Genomic DNA, 22,959 nt, shown 5'->3' on the forward strand with positions numbered 1-22,959 from the left:
AAAATGTGCTTTGACGGACACTAAATATCTTGCCCAGCAACAACAGTACAGCGGTGGGTAACGAGAGATTTAGAGGGATTTAAATTTGAGGCCTAGTATTTAGGCGCTGGGTGACAGGTATGGGTTTAGTGACAGAATTAGACTTGGAAATACACAGTAGCGGGTGTGTGTGAAGTTATTCTGAATGACCCAATGTGCACCTTCAATATTATATACCCTTTTTGGGATAGATTTCAAATAGCTCTGATATAGCAGGAACCACTAAATTATGAAATTGCTAAATTGGGAATTGTATTTCAACCCAGAACAAGAAATGTGCTTGAACGGACACTAAATAACTCGCCCAGCTACAGCACTAGGGACAGATTTAGCTGGATATAAATTTGAGGCCTAGTATTTAGGCGCTGGGTGACCGGTATGGATTTAGTGACAGAATTAGACTGGGATATGGCCAAAAAATGAACAGACTATTGCTGGTTAAATGCACTTGGTGTGACAGCTTCACCCTGATGTAGGCTTTAGCCAAAAAACAACCACACCATTGAGGGTTAAATGCACTTGGTGACAGGCGCAGCTTGCCCCTGATTTTGTATATGGCCAAAAAATGAACAGACTATTGCTGGTTAAATGCACTTGGTGTGACAGCTTCACCCTGATGTAGGCTTTAGCCAAAAAACAACCACACCATTGAGGGTTAAATGCACTTGGTGACAGGCGCAGCTTGCCCCTGATTTTGTATATGGCCAAAAAATGAACAGACTATTGCTGGTTAAATGCACTTGGTGTGACAGCTTCACCCTGATGTAGGCTTTAGCCAAAAAACAACCACACCATTGAGGGTTAAATGCACTTGGTGACAGGCGCAGCTTGCCCCTGATTTTGTATATGGCCAAAAAATGAACAGACTATTGCTGGTTAAATGCACTTGGTGTGACAGCTTCACCCTGATGTAGGCTTTAGCCAAAAAACAACCACACCATTGAGGGTTAAATGCACTTGGTCGCAGCTTGTGCTGGCGCACCACAAGACACAAAATGGCCGCCGATCACCCCAGAAAAATGAGACTGACAAACGGTCTGTGCAGCCTAAAAACAGTGAGCAATTGAGGATCAGCAGCTCAATGATCCACAGCTGCAGATCGATCAGTTAATCAAGTCCTTTGGAGGAGTTAATCTGCCTAATCTCGCCCTACTGTCGCAGCCGCAACCTCTCCCTACGCTAATCAGAGCAGAGTGACGGGCGGCGCTATGTGACTCCAGCTTAAATAGAGGCTGGGTCACATGGTGCTCTGGCCAATCACAGCCATGCCAATAGTAGGCATGGCTGTGATGGCCTCTTGGGGCAAGTAGTATGACGCTTGTTGATTGGCTGCTTTGCAGCCTTTCAAAAAGCGCCAAGAAAGCGTCACAAAAGCGCGAAGAAAGCGACGAACACCGAACCCGAACCCGGACTTTTACGAAAATGTCCGGGTTCGGGTCCGTGTCACGGACACCCCAAAATTCGGTACGAACCCGAACTATACAGTTCGAGTTCGCTCATCCCTAGACATAATACTTCCTCTGGGGCCCTAAAATCTACACGGGTAGTGTCATCGGGGTAAAGGTGTATGTGGGCTCCCAGTGCTTTCAAAATATCAGTCCCTAAAAGAGTTTCTGGCAGGTTTTCTTTAACTAACAATTGGGTAACAGCCGTACTGTCTTTTATATTTAGTTTAACTGACTCAGATTCACAGACAAAAACTGTTTGTCCTGTAAATCCCACAGCTGGTACATAACAAGGTGTTAACTGATGAGGCTGCAAGAAACTCTGGTCTACTACTGTTTTGGCTGCCCCCGTGTCAACCAGGAATGGTACTGTCTTTCTATTGACTATGGATACGGGTACATGAAGTTGAGGGCCCTTTTCTTCAGTTTTTGCGAGTAGTACCAGCATGGGGTTGCATTTTTCCTAGCAGGGGGTAAAAATGGCAGTGGAGGTCTGTTGATCTCCACTGTCAGTATCATTGGGCGCTTCACGTTGCCGACGCAGAGTGCGGCAATCTCGTTTTATGTGGCCAGGTTTCCCACAGTTAAAACATCTGAAATCTCTATGGGATGTTTGTTGCTGTCCTTGGCCCTGATTGACATATGGTCCCGTCCACACCATATGTTTTTAATTCACACTGATGAGGTAATATCTGATTGGAGGAGTGTCTATTTAAATAGAACCCACCCAATAGGAAGAACCGTGCCCCCAGAGGAAGGTTTCCACCGAAACGTGCGTCGGGGTGTGCGGTCATCCTGTGGAGATATTATTTTTACAAACGGTATGTGATTACTTCTATACATTTTACATCATGCATTATCTGTGAGTTATTTGGCAGGGTAGTGATGCAGCCTCTGTTGTTCAATGGGGTTTGTTTATGCACTTTATTCACATGCACTTTGCACTTTATTTGATTAGATGCCCATCCAGTAGGTTTACCTTTGCTTCCTCTTCCCACATTCCTCTTGATGTCATACCCATAACTTGTATCTCCCAGGGTTGTACCACACTTGATATATATACGTTTGTCATCTCAATTCAGATGTTTTTTTTTAACATGTATTACAATAAAATGTATACTTTTATAGCTAATTAGTCTCAGTGTTCTGTTATAGGTCTTCCCATTATTTCTGAGCTAGCTATGCTAGAGGGGTCTATGCTATTTGTCACTTCACACATTTTTAAGTAACCTGTTTTTGGTTTAAATATTTATTTCACTGTGGTTTCCACAGATCTTTTTGGTTACAGGCCCCATGGATTTCAAGACAAGAGAGCGTACTTGGCAGTCTCGTCTTGTGGAGGTTTTTAGAGATGATAACGTATCTATTGATTTGAATACACGCAGAGATGTAGGCGTATTGCAGAGCACATTGAGGTCTCAATTTCACTGTAAATTAAAGATTTAGTGGAATAAGGCTTCTTTGGAGAATTATGTACAGAGGGGTTTAGTCCCCAGAGGCCTACGCATCCAGGTCTTCCCATCTTTGGGAAATGGGAGGAGATCTGTCTACTAGCTCTCTAAAGTTCATGGAATTATTGATAGGCTTGAATGCCAACACGTTGCAAACATTGGATAAAGAGATAAAAAAAAAACACAGAATCAATTACAGGCAGCTATTTCGAATGATGAATGGATCTCCTTCAGTCTCCAATTGGAGGCACAATTCGAGACATGGGAAAAGGAAATTCAACAGCTGAAGTCTAAGAAATTTAATAGGGATCTGAATGATGAACAGAACAAGAAGGTGTACCGGTGGTGATGTATTCAACGATCTGACACACTCATCCAAACTTCATCTATCTCATCACTGTCTGCAGCAAGGAATATTGGCAGCCATACTAGCCCTGGGATGATGACCAGGTGGAGGGGTCAAAATAAGAGGAAATGGGAACATAGAACACAACCTTATAAGAGGAGACAGAGGAATGACCCATAGCAGGAGAAAAATAACTTGAAGGTAATTAACCGTTCTGATTATCATCTTTCTGATGTAGATATTTCTGTCTTGATACTTTTACAGCAGTAAAAGACCTTCATTTGTTTGGTCATTGATTTTAAAGAGGTGTTTTTTTAAACCTGAGGAAGAGGATCTATTTAATTCACCTATGGAAAATGAATCCCTGGACATTTTGGAGAGTCTATTAGAGGAACAGAGAGATGCCTCAGTTAAGATTCCTACGGTCATTAGAAAACGTTCTGAAAAGTTTCCTCCTCTATCACTGTGACCTGCGGTAGATCTCTTTGTGAAATCAGTGACCAAGGAACTTTCCAAGTTAACAGAAAAAAGAGCATTTGATAATCTGACATTTGACCAACATATGAGTCTGAAGAATTTGCGATCCCTTAAGGATGTGGTTTTTAAACCAGCTGACAAAGGGGGAAATATTGTAATCTAGCCTCGAAAGATGTATGAGGCAGAGGCCTATCATCAATTAAGGGACACCACATGCTATAAGAAGTTGACTTATAACCCCCTTTATTCTTTTAGCCAATTACTATTGAACCTTCTGGAGACAGCGGTAACTGATGACATAATTTCTCGTCAATTATGTGACACACTAACTGTGCAGCATCCTTCGGTACCTACCCTATATCTTCTGCCTAAAATTCACAAGAATCCCACAAAACAATCAGGTAGGCCAATCATATCAGGTTGTGGGTTTTTTTTGGAGAACGTCTGCAAATTTTTAGATTATAAGTTAAAGCCATTGGTAGAATGCTTACCATCGCATATGCAGGATACTGCGGACTTACTCCAGAAAATTGATGGCATCCATCTTGATCCTGACATGTTGCTGGTGACATGCAATGTGGAATCGCTGTACACCAGCATCAATCATGAGGATGGGATAGAAGCCACCTCATACTTTTCCTGGGGCTGTGGGAGAGGGAGCTATTCAAGTCTGATCGAAGCACATCGATGGACCGGGTAATTTATTGGGCCCGGTACATCGACAATATTTTCTTTATATGGCAGGGGTACCCCCAAAACACTCTGCCAATTTATGGAGGACCTCAACAATAACAACTATAATATTCATTTGACCTTCAAGTACGATAAAGACAAAATAGAATTCTTGGACGTCTTTATCAGACGTGATTTTTGGGGTTCCCTGCAAATTGATATACAGTACAGACCAAAAGTTTGGACACACCTTCTCATTCAAAGAGTTTTCTTTATTTTCATAACTATGAAAATTGTAGATTCACACTGAAGGCATCAAAACTATGAATTAGCACATGTGGAATTATATACATAACAAAAAAAGTGTGAAAAAACTGAAAATATGTCATATTCTAGGTTCTTCAAAGTAGCCACCTTTTGCTTTGATTACTGCTTTGCACACTCTTGGCATTCTCTTGATGAGATTCAAGAGGTAGTCACCTGAAATGGTCTTCCAACAGTCTTGAAGGAGTTCCCAGAGATGCTTAGCACTTGTTGGCCCTTTTGCCTTCACTCTGCGGTCCAGCTCACCCCAAACCATCTCGATTGGGTTCAGGTCTGGTGACTGTGGAGGCCAGGTCATCTGGCGCAGCACCCCATCACTCTCCTTCATGGTCAAATAGCCCTTACGCAGCCTGGAGGTGTGTTTGCGGTCATTGTCCTATTGAAAAATAAATGATGGTCCAACTAAATGCAAACCGGATGGATAGCATGCCGCTGCAAGATGCTGTGGTAGCCATGCTGGTTCAGTATGCCTTCAATTTTGAATAAATCCCCAACAGTGTCACCAGCAAAGCACCCCCACACCATAACACCTCCTTCTCCATGCTTTACGGTGGGAACCAGGCATGTAGAGTCCATCCGTTCACCTTTTCTGTGTCGCACAAAGACATGGTGGTTGGAACCAAAGATCTCAAATTTGGACTCATCAGACCAAAGCACAGATTTCCACTGGTCTAATGTCCATTCCTTGTGTTCTTTAGCCCAAACAAGTCTCTTCTGCTTGTTGCCTGTCCTTAGCAGTGGTTTCCTAGCAGATATTCTACCATGAAGGCCTGATTCACACAGTCTACTCATAACAGTTGTTCTAGAGATGTGTCTGCTGCTAGAACTCTGTGTGGCATTGACCTGGTCTCTAATCTGAGCTGCTGTTAACCTGCGATTTCTGAGGCTGGTGACTCAGATGAACTTATCCTCCGCAGCAGAGGTGACTCTTGGTCTTCCTTTCCTGGGGTGGTCCGCATGTGAGCCTGTTTCTTTGTAGCGCTTGATGGTTTTTGTAACTGCACTTGGCGACACTTTCAAAGTTTTCCCAATTTTTCGGACTGACTGACCTTCATTTCTTAAAGTAATGATGGCCACTCGTTTTTCTTTACTTAGCTTCTTTTTTCTTGCCATAATACAAATTCAGTCTATTCAGTAGGACTATCAGCTGTGTATCCACCTGACTTCTCCACAACGCAACTGATGATCCCAACCCCATTTATAAGGCAAGAAATCCCACTTATTAAACCTGACAGGGCACACCTGTGAAGTGAAAGCCATTTCAGGTGACTACCTCTTGAAGCTCATCAAGAGAATGCCAAGAGTGTGTTAATTCATAGTTTTGATGCCTTCAGTATGAATCTGCAATTTTCATAGTCATGAAAATAAAGAAAACTCTTTGAATGAGAAGGTGTGTCCAAACTTTTGGACTGTACTGTATATAGGAAGGAGACTGCTGTCAACGCACTTTTACATGGGTCATCTTCTCATCCTCCTCAGACAATTAAGGCAATACCTACCGGTCAATTTATCAGGATTAGAAGAGTGTGTTCCACTAACGAAGATTTTGAGCTTCAGTCAAATATCCTACGACAGCGTTTTCTAGAAAGAGGATACAGCAAGAGATCAGTGAAGAAGGCATATAATCACACAAAACATTCAGCACAACAAGATCTCATCCACTCCAAACCAGACACGGTAAGATACATTACCCATTACCACTCACAGTGGCAACACATGCGAGATGTGTTGGAGAGGTTTTGGCCAATATTGAGGGCTGATCCAATATTGGATAGATTCCTACCACTACATCCATCTCTGGTGACCAGGAGAGCTAAAAACTTGGGGGACCACCTGGTAAGATCCTGTTATACCCCTCAAGTACCAGGTACAATCTTTGGCTCTAAGGGACCTAAATGGGGTTGCACCCCTTGTGACAAGTGTGTTGCCTGTGACAACAGTTTAAAGACCACTGAATTCACCAATTCAATGCAAACTAAAATGTACAAAATCACTCACTGCATTTTGTGTGCTACCAAGGGGGTAATTTAATATGCCAGGGTACAATACATACCACAAAACATGACTGGGGGTATACAAAGCAGCGCAAGTCAGCATGAATACCTCTACGCGCGTTTCCTGTGGTATGTATTGTACAGCAGTTCGGCCGAGCATGCTTGCTCAACACTAGTTATGAGTAGAGTGGCGTGGGAGCTGGTGTTGCGAGCAGTCAGGTTCCTTACCCAGAGACGGTTGAGGAGGACATCAATGACGTCCAGACAGTGCTCGATAATGATGATGTAGCTGATCGCACTTGGGAGCTGGGTAATGAAGGGGCTTCATCATAGGGAGAACAGGGTGGCAGCTTGCCCATGAGGCAGTGGTGGAGCCAGAAAATCACTAGCATGGCCAGGAGTCAGCAGGGTGGCAGCAGTGGGAGGTCAGGAGCCAAACATCCCCTGGGTAGACCACCCGCTTCGCAGGAGCTTACCTACCCGGAAAGTAGCATTGCACGGGCTCATGGAAGCAGCGGCGGTAGCAGTCAGTCGGCGGTGTGGCAGTTTTTTGTTAAGTCGCCGGAGGAGGCGAACATGGCCATATGTAGAATCTGTGGGCAGAAGGAAAAGTGTGGCCAGGGTACTAATGTTGGCACCACGGTCCTGCATCAGCATATGCAGCGTCACCATAAAGTGGCCTGGGAAAACCGTGACTCTGGTGTAGTGGTCCAGCCTGCCGCAGCAACCGCTGGATCATCACCCAGTGGCATGCACCCAGTTTCAGGCAGTCAAGGCTCCACCAGCTCAACTGAAGGGAGCTGTCTGTCCTTCCCATCATCTGCTGGTCCTTATGCTCCTGCTCCTCCTCCTCCTAATCCCCATCAGTCATTCCGTCAGCAATTTATCACCAAAGTGATTGCCAAGAGACAACAGTATGCGTGCACGCATCCAACAGCGCAGAAGTTGAATGTGCTTTTTTCCAAGTTGCTGGTGCCGCAGTCCCTCCCTTTTCAAGTGGTGGACTCTGCACCTTTCAGAGAACTGATGGCTTGTGCCGAGGTGAGGTGGAGAGTCCCAAACTGTCATTTCTTTGCTAAAAAGGCAGTACCAACCCTGCACATTTATGAAGAACAGAAGGTGGGCCAGTACTTAAGCCTGTCAGTGTCTGCCAAGGTGCATGGCAGCACAGACGGAGCTGTAACTAAGGTCAGGGACAATACATGCCCAATACGGCCCACTGGGTGAATTTGCTTCTGGCACAGACACACCAGCAACTTATCCAGGTGACACCGCTTCCGCCTCCATGGTCTCATGCCATTGGTCCAACAATACAACAATGTCTGCCTCTGCCTCCTTATCCTCCACCGTGTCCTCAGCCTTCACTGCAGAGACACATCACAGTGTGCCTCCAGAATACCACATGTGCGGTGCCTGGCGGTATCATGCTGTTCTTCACCTCGTTTGCCTGGGCAAAAGGAGTCAATGTGACATAGTGTGCAGGTGGCAGCAGCATGAGGAGGCCACAGAGTGGAAAGGTGACATAGTGTGGAGGTGGCAGCAGCATCAGGAGACCACACTGTGGCAATGTGACATAGTGTGGAGGTGGCAGCAGCATGAGGAGACCACAGAGTGAGAAGGTGACATAGTGGGGAGGTGGCAGCAGCATGAGTAGACCACAGAGTGGACCAATGACAGTGTCTGGAGGTGGCGGCAGCATCAGGAGGACAAAGAGTGGCACAATGACAGTGTGGAGGTGGCAGCAGCATGAGGAGACCACAGAGTGGCAAGGTGACATAGTGTGGAGGTGGCAACAGCATGAGGAGACCACAGAGTGGCAAGGTGACATAGTGTGGAAGTGGCAGCAACATCGGGAGGCCACAGAGTGGCAAGGTGACATAGTGTGGAGGTAGGTGGAAATAACAGTACCTGCTGAAGATGGTGGTTGAAAGAAGGAGCACTTGGTATAAGATGTGTGGCATTCAGGCAGGTGACAGCATCAGATTAGTAGCTGAGTCAGGTAGCCAGAAGAAACCTGTCTCTTTTGTCAAAGTGTTTGTGTGGCACTATGGATGATCTAGTCGGATTTATCAGGCATTGGTGGGAGGAAATCCTGGCTGATCCACGCCTGATTTATCTTCACAAAGGTCAGTCTCTCCACATTTTGGGTGGACAGGCGAGTTCTTCTTGGGGTAACTATGGCTCCCTCCGCACAGAACATCTGCTCTGATGCCACACTACTGGCCGGGCAGGACAGTGTTTCCCGGGCAAACTCTGCCAGTTGCGGCCACAAATCCAGTTTGGCTGCCCAGTAGTCCAACGGATCTTCAATGTGGGGTGGCAGGCTGCTGTCCAAGTATGCCAGATTAAACATGTGTGCCATGTAGGGCGCATGGTTCAGCACTCCTTGACACAACCGCAACACCATGTTCTTCCTGTTGTCGGTCACCATGGTTCCGATTTTGAGTTGTCGCGGAGAAAGCCAGGATTCAATTTCTTGCTGAAGGACATGGAGCAGTTCCCCCCCTGTGTGACTCAGTTCGCCCAGGCAAACCAGGTGCTGAACAGCGTGACAGTAATGAGAGGGGTCGCACATGGCTTGCATACATAACTACATGCCTTCAACATAATTATTGGATCTATACATGAAAATAATGTATTTGCTGTAAATAACGAGAGGTGCATAGTTGGAGACATTGACTTCACAAGAGATACAGAACAGCAGAGTTCAGCCACCTCTATTTGCTTTCCACTGTTTACTGCTCCTTAATGAAAATTAAGGCAACCAGCTTCAGCTTCCTCTGATGTGTATGCCTATGGAATCCTTTTGGTATGGCTTTGCACAGGGAGCAAGAATGTTAAGTACAATTCTGATGGAATTGCTGATCTTAAGAAACTGGACTTGAAGTCCAAAGCAGAGGCTCTCCTGTCATGTCTTGTGTGCTCTGGAGGTCAAATGCAGACAAAGCAGATAAAAAAATATGAATATTTTCAACTTACTAAAGCTGCTTGATTTAATTGTGAATAGATGGTAAAGGAAAATCTGCTCGTGTGTTGTCATCAGTGTCTTCATTATGTTTACTGCAAGACCGACGACGACGTAATTCGGTCCATACAGCCAAAGGACGTCTACAATCACCCATCACTTTGACAAAAGAGACCGCTTTCTTGTGGCTACCTGCCTTAGCTACTATTCTGATGGTGCCACCCGCCTGACGCTACACATCTGATGCCAAGTGCTCCTTCTTTCACCCACCATATTCCTCTGGTACTGGTATTGCCACGCACCTCCACACTCTGTCACCAGATTGCTATGTGGCCTCCTGATGCTGCTGCCACCTCCAGACTATGTCACCTTGCCACTCTGTGGCCTCCTGATGCAGCTGCCACCTCCACACAATGTCACCTTGCCACTCTGTGGTGTCCTCATGCTGCTGCCACCTCCACACTATGTCACCTTGCCACTCTGTGGTCTCTTTATGCTGCTGCCACCCCCACACTATGTCACCTTGTAACTCTGTGGTCTCCTCATGCTGCTGCTATCTCCACACTATGTCACCTTGCCACTCTGTAGCCTCATCATACTGCTGCCACCTCCACACTATGTCACCTTGCCACTTTGTGGCCTCCTGATGCTGCCATCACCTCCACACTGTCATTTTGCTACTCTTTTGCCTCCTCATGCTGTTTCCACCTCACCACTATGTCATAGGCCACTCTGTGGAATTCTCATGCTGTTCCCACCCTCCCCACTTCATGACTGGGCCACTATTTTGCCTTTCGGCCTGGTTGACATCATCATTTATTTGACCCTTCTTCTGATCTGTCGGAAGGAAGGAAAAATGAGACGCACAACGGATCCTGTCTGTGTAGCAGCTGTAAGGCCTGTATGGTCCCATCAGAATTGGCTTATGAATATGGTTGCGAAAAGCAGGAGTGGGCACAAAACAGAGAAGATATGCAAATATTCCATCCACCAGTTATCTCTGTTTTGTATCCACTCCTGTTTTTTGGGGCATTAGCAATACTGATGAATTACTGACCAAATGCTGACCGAGTTAAGGCCGATGCTCCACAGACAGGATCCATTTTTTTGGGGTTATTGTTCTGATGAATCAGAGGAAGGGCAAAATAATCAGTCATGTCACCACAAACTTACTGCTGACACCCTCTCTACTCTGTCTGGGGGACTCTACTTGGTGTTTAATAGAACAGGTTCTGTAGACATCTATGTGGAATCAGCTGACGACGGTGTAAAAGGAGTGTGCTTCTTCTTAGCGCTAAAATCAACCTGTAAGGCTGAGTTCATACTTGAGTTATTTGGTCAGTTTTGGCCCACTGACTGCCCAAATAAGTGAAGTGTGCAGTGTTTCTAAGAGGGACGCCTGTCATCTGCATGACATACGAACTCACAGTATTATTTCACTACCAAAGCAGACTCCCTATGCATGTTACTATAAGGCACATGTTCTAAACCACTATAAAGGCTCTCTTCAGCGAGGAAATAGGTTTGGATCGAAAAAAAAAAAAATTACAATAAATTGAGCGAACCTGCAGAATCAAATTTTTATAAAGATTCGCTCATCTCCAGCCTCCAAGTTCGTCTTCATTTTCTTTTTGATATAATTCAGCATAGAAAACCTGGAAGTCTTTTCATATCTCCTTAGGCCTCTTGCACACAAACATTTTTTTCTTCCGTTTACATTCCGTTTTTTTGCGTTCCGTATACGGACCGTTTACGGAACCATTCATTTCAATGGATCTGCAAAAAAAAAAAAAAAAGGAATGTACTCCAAATGCCTTCTGTTTCCATATTTCCATTTTTTCCCGTTCCGTTCAAAGATAGAACATGTCCTATTATTGTCCGCATAAAGAACAAGGATAGTACTGTTCTATCAGGGGCCAGCTGTTCCATTCCGCAAAAAACGGAATGCACACGGACGTCATCCGTATTTTTAGCGGATACATTTTTTGCAGACTGCAAAATACTGAAAAAAACATACGGTCGTGTGCAAGAGCCCTTAGTCTGTTATAATTTAACCCTTAAGATCTTTTATAGGTTTCATATGGTGAGAAGCTTTAATATGTTGAGAGGGCATCTCCTCTGTATAACATTGTGCCAGATTTGTAGGCATTTTCCTGATTTATTACTGTATTTAAAAAATCTGGTATCTGGTACAAAACACAGTTTTTTTTAACATCTTCTCAATATCTCCTGTTTATTAATAAGTGAGGGGATCTATTTTATATCTGTTGTATGCCTGTCTATATACGAGGCTCGCCTTCCAGTAATTTGGGGGGGGGGGGGGGTTTGTACCGTAAGGCTATCTGCCCTCTAAGCACAGCCATTTCCCAGAATAATATAGGATCACTTTTTGCCTCCTTATTTTCAAAAGTTTTCCACCATTGTTTGAGTGACTCAACAAATTTAGGTTTATTGCTTAACTGAAATGTGAATCTGTAAGTCATCCCACCTTTCCCTTTCCTTACTAGACCTCCCAATGTTAAACTTATAGGAGCATGATCTGATATGACCCTATCTAGAATATCTGCCCCAAACACTATATTCATCATCTGTCTTGAAACAAATACATAATTAATTTGTGAAAGGCTGCTATGTACGGGTGAATAGAAAGTAAATTATCTCTCAACTGGATGAAATGTCTGCCATGGGTCAATTGCATCAATAACCTGCACATATTCTGAAAGATAAGTATTGGTTTGGGTCCTGATCGTAGATCTATCTTTCCTATAGCTCATGACCTCATTAAAATCACCTCCCATAATTTTTAAGAGATTGGGGTCTTGAGCTTTCAACGTGCTCACTTCTCTAAGGAATTTATTTTGATTAACGTTAGGTGCATTATAGATCAATATTTCTATACAAGGAAGGCCCATTTTAATTAACATCCACCTGCCATCGGTATCCATATTCAACTGATTAATGTGGCATGGGAATTTTTTTTATTAAGTACGCCTGCTTTTTTCCTCTTGCAGGAGACCCAAAGACCTGTCCCACCAATGTTTTTCCATTTTATCTAGCTCCCTTTGGGTCAAGAGGGTCTCCTTCAAGAGTACTATATCTGCGTTGAGTCTCCTTAGGTGTCTCAAAATCTTATCCCTCTTTGCCAGGAAAGTAATTCCCTTAACATTAGCCCTCATTTTCCACCCTTTTACACGAGAGATTTTTTTCCCTTTCATGGGTTTGTCTGCCCATTCCTAACTCTACCCCACCTTCCCATACCTTAGTCATGACTTCCCATACCTTCCAGACTATCTCTTTGCCGCAAGGCATAAAATATCACTGTTCTTGGATCTGCTCCCTTACCCCATACCCTTTCATTTACTAATGTGAAATACCCATAATTTAACCCATTGCAAAGAAAAAGAAAATAAAAAACAACCTTCTTCTTTCCTATTTGTCAATAATCTTTCATTGAATATTGACCTAATTACATTTTTCTTATTCCTCACTTTCTCTTAAATCTATGTTACATATCTGCATAGTAACTAGTGCTTATCACTAGTGTTGAGTAAATTGAAGTTAATAAAGTGATTTGCCACTAAGCTGAATTTTGCACTTTGTGGTAACAAATCAATTTTTCCTGAAAGGGTGGTGAAAAACAATAACAAAAAACCACACCTTATCCACTTGCTCGTGGAGAGGCCATCACGGCCATCTTGATTGAAAAAAACTAGGTAAATCTTTTGCATGCTGACATATGATGTCACCATGTCATCATGCTGGCCGGTCAGCGTGACGACGTGGTGATGTCATCACATAAGCGCGCACAGGATACTGCGCATTTTCTTCAATCAAGATGGCCTCTACTGCCTCTCTGTGAGTAAATGGATGAGTTATGTATTTTTTTGTTTTTAACCCCTGATTAACTCCTGAAAGGCCTCGATGTGATTGTGACATGCCATGATCAGCAACTGAGGGATTCAATGATGGGGGTCGGCGCAATCGCCGCTCCCAGTCATTGCACCTGCTACATATAATGGAATGCAATTTATGACAAAGTAATTCATAACAAATCAAATTTATTTGTGAATTTCAGTGAATCAAAGTATCCAAAGTGGAGTTTGATCTGAATTTGAAGAATTTGAAGCCGCCCGCTCCTGTCTTAATTGAAGAAAACCACATGGTGACGTCATCATCAAAACTGGGTGACACGGTGACTTCATCACGCTCACCGCAGGTACGTTGGCAGGTTTCCTTCAATCAAGAAGGAAGCGGACAGCCTCTCCATGATCAAGTGGATGAGGGGAGTAAAATTTTATTTATTTTTTGTCCCAGATTAACCCCTGAGCACCTGAATGTGAGTCAATGGGGAATAGAGGTCAAAAATAAAGATGGCAAGGGAAAAGTCCACTTATCTGTACTGGGCTTCTGTGGTGAACTCTTTCTGATCTTGGGCTCTCCACAGATTTCCTTACAAGGACACCAGCGGCTCTGTAAATCAGTCCAGAGTGGAGGCAAACAGACTACGGGCTACTTCTTCCTCTCCACTTTCGCTCTTGCAGCATTGGAGAGAGAATGTCTCACATCGCAGGAGCAGACCCGGAAGTCCTACCCAAAAATTTCTTAAGACAGCTTTCACACATACAGTGTTTGGTCAGTGTTTGACCAGTGAATTCCATCAGTGATTGCAAACCAAAACCAGGTGCAGGTCAAAAGCACAGGTGCAAATCTTTCCAGTGTACCTTATCTCTGTGTAGCTTCCACTCCTGGTTTTGGCTCACAATCACTGATGGAAATCACTGAACAAACACTGACTAATCATTGATTGTGTGAAATTGGCCTAACCCTTCACTGAATCATTTTTATAACAGCATGTAAATGGCAATAATTTTTCATTTTTTCATGACCTATACAATGAACATGATACATATAATGATAGGACAGGCCCTTTTTTTTGCTAGCAACTCTTCCTAATGCAGAAATCAGTCTTTCTCGTCAATGTACCCTATTATGCAATGTTAAGGGATAAATGAACAGCTATTTACAGTACAATGCATGTGGACAATATTGCTATGAGTTTGTGGTTTTGAATCTTACAACGCTAAACTCCTGCTAAGATTGTACTACTTTATTAGTTAAAGGGAACCTGTCACCAAGAAAACGGATACTAAACTGTTAATAGTACCTTATAGTGCTGCAGAGTAGTTTCCTAATGCACTCTTTGATTGTTTAGCCGCATCTAGCCTCCTGGAGAAATCGTTGTTTTATTCAGCTGCTGCCCCCTGCTTCAAGTCTGGTTTGAAGTCAAGGGGGTAGTCACCTAGGCGTCTAGAATGCTGCTCTCCGCGCCTCCTTTATTGACACGCCGGATCTCAGTGTCGGGACCGTGCTCCCAGCCCCCATGCGCAGTAAAGGGCTGCTGTAGCGCGATCCCGGCTCCGGCTCGTACACTCAGCCTGCTTCAGTTTCTACTGCGCATGCACCCGGCATCTTCTGTAACTGCGCTAGTATGTAAGGAAGCTGGCGAGCGCATGCGCAGTAGAAACTGAAGCCGGCTGAGTGTACGAGCCGGAGCCGGGATCGCGCTACAGCAGCCTTTTACTGCGCATGCGGGCTGGGAGCGTGTCAATAAAGGCGTTGGGAGGCGGGGAGAGCAACATTCGAGACGCCTAGGCGACTGCCCCCTTGACTTCAAACCTGACTTGAAGCAGGGGGCAGCAGCTGAATAAAACAACGATTTCTCCAGGAGGCTACATGCGGCTAAACAATCAAAGAGTGCATTAGGAAACTACTCTGCAGCACTATAAGGTACTATTAACAGTTTAGTATCCGTTTTTTTGGTGACAGGTTCCCTTTAAGCATAAGTCAAGCAATTTTACTCATCAACCAGACACCCATGGATTACTGGAGTCCTGAATGTGACCAGTACCATATTTACACATCCTGAATCCTGAGTGGATTGAGTGCTTGAGCTAGGAAGAATAGCGACTGATGTGATTATTTTGATAATAAAATTAAATAATACAATTAAATCTACATAGCTATACACCATGTATGAATAATAGTATATCAGTAAATATTTTCAATAAGTAGAAAAACTCTCCCTGGAAAAACAATGTAACATGATTGCCTATATACAACTTTGATACATTTACAAAAACAAGAACCGGATAAGGGTACTTTCACACTTGCGTTTTTCTTTTCCGGCATAGAGTTCCGTCACAGGGGCTCTATACCGGAAAAGAACTGATCAGTTTTATCCCCATGCATTCTGAATAGAGAGTAATCCGTTCAGTTTGCATCAGGATGTCTTCAGTTCAGTCGTTTTGACTGATCAGGCAAAAGAGAAAACCGCAGCATGCTACGTTTTTCTCTCCGGTGAAAAAAACTTAAGACGTGCCTGAACCCCGGATCCGGCATTTTTTCCCATAGGAATGTATTAGTGCCGGATCCGGCATTCAGAATACCGGAATGCCGGATCCGTAGTTCCGGCATGCACATGCGCAGATCGTTAAAAATGTGAAAAAATGTACAAGTCGGATCCGTTGGTCCACATGACAAGCGGAGAGACGGATCCGTCCTTGCAATGCATTTGTGAGACGGATCCGCATCCGAATCCGTCTCACAAATGCTTTCAGTCAGCGGCAGATCAGCGGATTCGGCGGAACTGCCCGCCGGATCACACTGCCGCAAGTGTGAAAGTACCCTAACAGTGGTTTTGCAAAAATAAAATTAAAAACTGCTTTAACAAAGACTATTCAACCTCCTCTCACATGAACACAAGTTCCACAAGTGCATACAATGGGTCCTAACTGCAGAATGAGCTATTAGTTTGAGATTTACTCATCGAATGGCTTTAGACAGATTAATAAAGCTAATGTCAATATATTGACAATGTCTTAAGGATAAGAAGATGTAATTTGTTTTAATGACTATGCAACAAAATAGACATCAAGAGACTATAGTGAATTAGAGAAATGCCTAGAAAAATTCTAGCCATGTGGTCATGTACAGCACATATATCATTTTAGAAAAATATCTAATAAACTGAAATTAAATTTTTTTATTCACTGAAACCTATGCACTGTGGTTTCTTGGTAACCCTACATTCACCAAATATTGTACCCAGACTGTTAAAACAGGCCAAAAGATAGAATTTTATTTTCGTGAATCAGTAGCATATGTCAATGCATCAAACCTTGTAATATATCTTATTGAAGGAAACTGGGAACTACTTCATCTTCCAGAACATAGCGCTTCTACTTTACTGTGTACTGCTCTTTGTGTTAATAATTGTTCCAGTGTGGGGATAGAGCTATAACTTCTGTCTTAAAAGGGTTATCCAATATCTAAAATATCCCCCCCAATGCCCGGGCCCCCATTTATGGATTATACTTACCTGCTCCCCGGCATCTGCATCACTCCAGATCCCTGCATGGCTGCCGCTGCGTCTCACCTTTGCTCGGCTCAAAACATCCATTGACGGGGGGAGCAGCCAATAGCAGGCCACGACTGTGACCAGCCTCAAGTGGGCTCATCCCCGTAACAGCCTGCTATTGGCTGCTCCCCCATCACCATATGTTTCGATCCAAGCGACGGGGAGATGCAACAGCAAAGTACAGGGATCTGGAGCATGCGGGTGCCAGGGAGCAGATAGGTATGATGTATAAGAGGGGCCTGGGCCCTGGGGAAGGGGGGTATTTTAGATATCTGATAACCCCTTTAAAGAAAATGTGTCAAAAAAATTGTAGCTGCCAGTTAAAACCAGATAGCGACACATCTCCTTTTTTTCTAATCTGTTTTTATTTTCTGATTGCATATTTATTTATTTTGTTTCCTGAACATGATTGCAGGGGCGGCCATCTCGCCCAAATTGTTCTTAACAGCATTTAGTAGATATTAAGAAAATAGTTTTACGGCAGCCCCATGGTCCATAGACACAATGGTTACAAGGGGACCTCGTTGACTTTTGTGAGAGAGTTTTATAGGCATGCTCTGTCACCTGTACAAGAAAAGAATAAGAAAGCTTTGACAATAGCCTATTGTGAATGGTGGATCCTGTCTTATCTATAAACAGAGGTGATATCATTACAGGCAGGATTAGATTGACAGACAAGCAGGTAACGTTTTTTTTTTAAAATATACAGTATATATTGACATGAAAAATTAAAAATAGCATACATTTTTTTTTAAATTGTGTTAAATATAACAACATGATTTAAACAATGAGTCATTTTCTGCTGACAAATTCCCTTTAAATGATCATTAACTTTCACACATATTTGCATAAATCAATAGTATAGTTGAATATAAGAAATTTAGTGAAACTTTATAATCTTATCAGATAAATATTCTTTTTTCTCCACTTAGCTCTCCCCTTTTCTAAACTAACATGCGCTATGAATATTCTACTGAATTCTTGTAAGAACAAAAGAGACCATCAGCTCATTGAATGATCAAATTACAGCTGTCCCTAGACATTTATGTAGAGGGGAGGGGAAGAAAGAGCGAACTGCAGTGAGACACACACAGAGACAAAGACACAGAGGCCAGTACTAGACCCAAATACTCGGTTCTTCTTTTAATGTCCTATATGCGTTTTGCAGAAGATATAAATTTGATTGGCATTCTGCATGCAGCTGTTTGCTATATTCATTCTCAAACTTATATAATTTATATTAAATATCGTTTTTCTGCTGCACCAATACTGTACTGTAATACAATTTTAGTGTGCTACTATACAATATTTTTTAACTACTTATGATATTAACTTTTTACCAAACTGTGGAAAAAAGGACATGGATTGCAGATCTACTACTGCTAAGTAGTGATGAGCGGCAGGGGTCATATTCGAATTCGCAATATTTCGCGAATATTTTTTAGAATATTCGTTGAATATTCGAAAATTCACGATTTTTTTCTTGGAAAAAATCGGCAAGGTAATGATTCTGTAATATGCGAATTTTCGTAATTTGAATTTTCGGATTCAAATTTTTATTGCAAATTTTTCAACTTACAACTATTAGACAAAGAAGATTATAGCACTATATTAGCTAAATTGCACTATATTAAATTTTTTGAATATTCGCTATATTGCTATAACAGTTTTTTCGAATATTCGTATATAGCAATATAGCGAATATTCGAAAAAAAAACGAATTAGAGCAATTTAGCTAATATAGTGCTATAATCTTTTTTTTTATATAAAAATTACAACTATTAGACAAAGAAGATTATAGCACTATATTAGGCTACTTTCACACTAGCGTTCGGCTGTCCGCTTGTGAGCTCCATTTGAAGGGGCTCACAAGCGGACCCGAACGCTTCCGTCCAGCCCTAATGCATTCTGAGTGGATGCGGATCCGCTCAGAATGCATCAGTCTGGCGGCATTCAGCCTCCGCTCCGCTCAGCAGGCGGACACCTGAACGCTGCTTGCAGCGTTCGGGTGTCCGCCTGGCCGTGCGGAGGCAAGCGGATCCGTCCAGACTTACAATGTAAGTCAATGGGGACGGATCCGTTTGAAGATGACACAATATGGCTCAATCTTCAAACGGATCCGTCCCCCATTGACTTTCAATGTAAAAGTCTGGACGGATCCGTTCAGGCTAATTTCACACTTAGACATTTTTTGACAATATAATGCAGACGGATCCGTTCTGAACGGAGCCACCGACTGCATTATATGAGCGGATCCGTTCAGAACGGATCCACTCTGAACACTAGTGTGAAAGTAGCCTTAGCTAAATTGCTCTATATTCGTTTTTTTTTTTCGAATATTCGCTATATTGCTATAACTTTGTTTTTTCGAATATTTGTAATTTCTAAAACAAGAATATATAGCAATATAGCGAATATTCGAAAAAATATATAATATAGAGCAATTTAGCTAATATAGCGCTATAATCTTTGTCTAAAAGTTGAAAAATTCGCAATAAAAATTTGAATCCGAAAATTCTGATTACAAAAATTCGCATATTACACAATCATTACCTTGCCGATTTTTTCAAGAAAAAAAAAACGTGCATTTTCACATATGACCCCTGCCGCTCATCACTACTCCTAAAGTCAAGTATATTGCAGCCTTCTTATTGGCCCACAAGCTAGAAGCAGGAAAAAAAAATCGAATATTCGAAATTACTAATATATAACTATATTCGAAATATTCGCAAATTTTCGAGGTACCTATATTCGCGATAAAAATTCGAAATTCGAATATTCGTGATCAACACTACTGCTAAGTATCTCTTAGGGCTCATGCATGTGATCTGAAAAACGGCCATGCGCAATTAGGGCTGGCCCCTAATTAAACAGTACTATCCTTGTCTGTAATGCAGACAATAATGAGACATGTTCTATTTCTTTGTGGAACAGCCATGTGGACATGGAATCATTTCCTTATTTTTTTGCGGCTCCATGGAAGTCAATGATTTCTCATACAGACTGCAAAAAAATGGAATGGACACTTGGGAAAGTGACAGCAATGCGCCGCACAGACCTGTCACTTACCAGTAGGAGGAGCTCCCGGCCGGACACAGACATCGCAGCTCCCAGGTAAGTATGAGTCTTTTACTATTGTACTATTGCTAAGTAACCATGGCAACCAGGGCTGCAGTAGCGTCCTGGTTGCCATGGTTACCGATCGGAGCCCCAGCGATTAAACTTGGACTCCGATCAGAACTCCGCTGCCACCAATGATGGGGGGGGGAGATGGGAGGCCGCACACTGGCCACCAATGTTGTTAATGCCATAGAGGGAGGGGGGCCGATGGGGGGCGCACACTGTGCCACCAACGAAAAATTATTACAATACAGGGAGGACGGGGGGGGGGGTCGATGGGGGGCGCACACTGTGCCACCAACGAATAATTATTACAATACAGGGAGGAAGGGGGGCCGATGGGGGGTGCACACTGTGCCACCAACGAATAATTATTACAATACAGGGAGGAAGGGGGGCGCACACTGTTCCACCAACGAATTATTACAATAGAGGGAGGGGGGCCGCACTGGCCACCAATGATATTCAAACTGGGGAGGGGGGGGTCTGCCCCCTGCTGCCTGGCAGCCCTGATCTCTTACAGGGGGATATGATAGTACAATTAACCCCTTCAGGTGCGGCACCTGAGGGGTTAATTGTGCTGATCATGGCCCCCTGTAAGAGATCGGGTGCTGCCAGGCAGCAGGGGGCAGTCATGTACACAGTTTGTAGTATATTCTAACTAGAAGCGTCCCCATCACCATGGGAACGCCTCTGTGTTAGAATATACTGTCGGAAATGAGTTTTCAAGCTCTAAATTATATCCGACAGTATATTCTAACATAGAGGCGTTCCCATGGTGATGGGGACGCTTCAAGTTAAAATATACCATCGGATTTGAGAAAACTCCGATCAGATGGTATAAAAGGGACTCCAGACTTTACATTGAAAGTCAATGGGGACGGATCCGTTTGAAATGGCACCATATTGTGTCAACGTCAAACGGATCCGTCCCCATTGACTTGCATTGTAATTCAGGACGGATCCGTTTGGCTCCGCACGGCCAGGCGGACACCAAAACGACTTTTTTTTCATGTCCGTGGATCCTCCATAAATCAAGGAAGACCCACGGACAAAAAAACGGTCACGGATCACGGACCTACGGACCCCGTTTTTGCGGACCGTGAAAAAATACTGTTGTGTGCATGAGGCCTTAGGCACGGCAAAATGACTGGACTAAACTGCATCAAATTTGGTACATAGGTACACCATGTGTCCAGGAAGGTTTCCATAAAGGTCTCAGTTCTCTAGCACAGCTTCACTCACGTTCTAACTGCCATACACATGGTCACATGACCCTTATTAGTCAATAGAATCTTGCAGGTCCTTCAATCTTTACATACACACAGTTTTACACCAGATTTCCATAACAACTCAGCCATTTTTTATAGGTTACTGTTAAGGGTGCGGGACATTGTGGAGGACACATTTTAAGGGGGTAGGCTACTTTGGAGGGTGACTCTTAAGGGGGGGCTGCTGTGGAGGTCAATGTTGAGGGGGCTGGACCCTGTGGAGGTCACTATCAAGGGGGTGGGGTGCTGTGGAGGTGACTGTTAAGTAGGCAGGGCGATGTGGGGGTCTCTTTTAAGGGGAAGGCAGCTGCGGAGGTCACTGTTAAGGGGACACAGCACTGTTGAGGTCACATTTTACAGGGGCAGAGCACTGTGGAGGTCAGTGTTAAGAAGACAGTGTGCAGTGGAGGTAGTGTTAAGGGGGTGGGGTGCTGTGGAGGTCACTGTTAAGAGGGTGGTACTCTGTAGAAGTCACTATTAAGTGAGCGGGCCACTGTGGTCTGCTTTCCGTCCTGAGATGTGGAGCAAGACGGACCTGCATGACCCACAATGCAAGTTTTTTCTGACACTGTCAATGTTAAGAAACACACACACATAAACAAATGAAATAGTCAAAATATGCCGATGCAAAGCAGTTATTATGCTAGTCTCTTAATGAATTTATGTCTGCTGTCTGTTCTTTTTGCACAGCAAAGCAACTGGACCAATTTGCACCAAATCTGGCATATAGATAAATCAGATGCTGAGAAAGGATGTAGACCAGGTTTTAGCTTTCTAGAACCTACCATTCTTGAGATATTCACAAACAAAAACAAAAAATAAATCTGGTACATCACATGACCCGTATTAGCCAACAGAAGCATGCAGGTCCTTCATTCATTAAATAACTGGCATACACACAGTCATATGACCTCTATTGGGCAATTAAAGCTTGCAGGTCCTTCACTTTAAAGTTCACTGACATACAAAGTTTTACACCAGGTTTCCATAACAACCCAACTATTTATTACCTGTTAGCCAATAGAAGTTATCATTAATAACATTACTCTCACTGATATAAATTCATATCCTAGCTGACATACAAATGGTCACATGACCCCCACTGGCCAGTAAATGCTCACAGGTCCTGCATTCTTAGCCTCATAAACATTCCTCACTTTCCATAAAAACCTAGTCCTATAATGTGCAAGCACAGCCACCGCTGCTGGATTGCAGTATGGTCGTAACTCCTGGAAACAAGCAGTGTATAATGCAATGAAAAAAGGAGGCAATGAGGACAGCAACAATACATTAGTAAGTGCCCGTATAGACTTTGTCTATACGATAAACACCATTTGCTAAAGTGAGATAAATCCCTTTATGCTTCAGCTTACAGTAAGATATATTGTACAATTGTATGCTTCCAACTTTGAAGAAACAGTTTGGGGAAGATCCATGT

Source organism: Bufo gargarizans, chromosome 1 (genome assembly GCF_014858855.1).
Source record: "Bufo gargarizans isolate SCDJY-AF-19 chromosome 1, ASM1485885v1, whole genome shotgun sequence".
Classification (NCBI taxonomy): Eukaryota; Metazoa; Chordata; class Amphibia; order Anura; family Bufonidae; genus Bufo; species Bufo gargarizans.